Source organism: Aristolochia californica, unplaced genomic scaffold, assembly GCF_029961685.1.
Source record: "Aristolochia californica isolate CCGP_79_NKW_82.1479 unplaced genomic scaffold, dmAriCali1.0.hap1 SCAF_12, whole genome shotgun sequence".
In the NCBI taxonomy this organism is placed as follows: domain Eukaryota; kingdom Viridiplantae; phylum Streptophyta; class Magnoliopsida; order Piperales; family Aristolochiaceae; genus Aristolochia; species Aristolochia californica.
The window spans coordinates 6,043,455-6,045,954 of NW_027181793.1; positions in this window are offsets into that span (position 1 = coordinate 6,043,455).

Consider the following 2,500-nt stretch of genomic DNA (forward strand, 5'->3'; position numbering starts at 1 on the left):
ACCACGTCAAGGTAGCAAACAAGCAACCGAAAATCCCTCCAAATATGCAAACAGCAAACGAGGGGACCACCGTTCGGCGGGTGGAGGGTGGTGTACATGCAGTTGGCGACTCAAACGGTCGGGAGCACCACACGCGAAAATCCAACATTCGCCACTCACACGTGTCACGGTCCGCACGCACGGAGCACCGACCCACGCATGACCTGGAAGCACGGCGCAAAAGCAAACCGGGCAAGCAGGCCAATGACAGGAGACGTTGCACCGTACGGTCCCGCAAAATAACGTGCAAACAAGAGAACGCAACCAAATGGGGCCGTAGAAGCGGGGCACATGTGCGGGAAAACTGGCAAGAACCAGCAACTCGCCTAAACAAAGGACACGGGAACTAGCAAAAACGAGACACCGCCAGCAACAAGGGGCACGGATTGAGGTAGCAACAGGAGCAAAACAAACGGGCGCCACAGGGGCAACGGCGACAAGGGACTGGGAACTCGGTCCGAGGAGGGCAGTAGGCGCCTGGGAGCAAAACAAACATGAAAGGGGACGAGGGAGGGACACGCGCGCCCGTTTCGCCAACCACCCGTGCACACTCGCCTGGGCAGCTGGTCACATGCGTCGCTCAAAGGCATTTTGCAGGCCAGCACCGGCGGATGCACGGGTCAAGCGGGACGGGACGAGCGCAGGGCTAACTTTTGCCGGCACACAAAAACACGAACCCGAAAAAGGCAAAAAAGGGACATACGCACTGGCGACACGCCCGTTTCGCCTGCCACCCGTGCACACTCGCCTGGGCAGCTGGTCACATGCGTCGCTCACAGGCATTTTGCAGGCCAGCACCGGCGGATGCACGGGTCAAGCGGGACGGGACGAGCGCAAGGCTTGCTTTTGGTGGCACACGAAAACACGAACCCGAAAAAGGGACATACGCACTGGCGACACGCGCGCCCGTTTCGCCTGCCACCCATGCACACTCGCCTGGGCTGCTGGTCACATGCGTCGCTCATAGGCATTTTGCAGGCCAGCACCGGCGGATGCACGGGTCAAGCGGGACGGGACGAGCGCAGGGCTTGCTTTTGGCGGCACACGAAAACACGAACCCGAAAAAGGCGAAAAAGGGACATACACACTGGCGACACGCACGCCCGTTTCGCCTGCCACCCGTGCACACTCGCCTGGGCTGCTGGTCACGTGCGTCGCTCACAGGCATTTTGCAGGCCAGCACCGGCGGATGCACGGGTCAAGCGGGACGGGACGAGCGCAGGGCTTGCTTTTGGCGGCACACGAAAACACGAACCCGAAAAAGGCGAAAAAGGGACACACGGACAGGCGACACGAAAAAAAAGGGGTCGCCCTACCTAGGTGGGCGCAAAAACCCCGTCGGCCAGGAGGTTTCGCCAAAGTGTCTGTACTGTCACACAGGGTCAATAGCACGGGCATGGCCGGCCGCCGCACGTGCAGCGGCTTACGGACGCACGGTTCGGCGGCACGGGTGCCTGGCGGCTTTAGCACCTTGGGGTGGACAGGCCTGGCGGCAAGGGGGGCTAGGCACCTTGCTGCCAGCCGGCAATGGTGCACGGGGCGGGGCGCCACACAAACACGAAAGAGGGACAAGAGCGGGGCGATGGTCCACAGAGACGAGCCATGCACGGGGCCCGTGATCGCCGACACGCGCGAACGCGGACGCGGACAAGGACAAGGACGCGACGCGCGGCGCGCGTGCGAGGTCAAGAGGGGCGCGCGCACGAAAACGCGAAAAAAGGGGCTAGCGGCCGAGAAACGCGAAAAAAACCGGGTCACCTACCTAGCCGAACGCCTAAAATCGCTTCGGGCAGGAGGTTTCGCCAAAGTGTCTGTACTGTCACACGGTCCGTACGGGCGCAACCCCATCGCGCGCCAGCACCCCTTCCTGGGGGCGCCCGCCCGCCAGGCGCCTGGCGCCCCACGCGCGCGCGCCCGGCGCCTGGCGCCTTGCCCCCCACGCGCGCCCGGCGCCTGGCGCCTGGCGCCTCGCCCCCCACGCGCGCGCCCGGCGCCTGGCGCCTTGCCCCCCACGCGCGCCCGGCGCCTGGCGCCTGGCGCCTCGCCCCCCACGCGCGCGCGCGCGTGGCGCCTTGCGCCTGGCGCCTTGCCTCCGCGCGTGCCTGGCGCCTGGCGCCTTGCCCCCCACGCGCCTGGGCGCCTCTTTTCCGCCTGGGCGCCCTGGCACCTTTCCGCCTGGGCGCCTGTTTTCCGCCTTGGCGCCCTGGCGCCTTTTCGCGTGGGCGCCTCTTTTCCGCCTGGGCGCCATGGCGCCTTTCGGCCTGGGCGACTCTTTTTCGCCTGGGCACCTCTTTTCCGCCTGGGCGCCTCTTTTCCGCCTGGCCAGGGCGCCTCTTTTCCGCCTGGGCGCCATGGCGCCTTTCTGCCTGGGCGCCTCTTTTTCGCCTGGGCGCCTCTTTTCTGCCTGGGCGCCCTGGCGCCTTTTCGCCTGGGCGCCTCTTTCCCACCTGGGCGCCCTGGC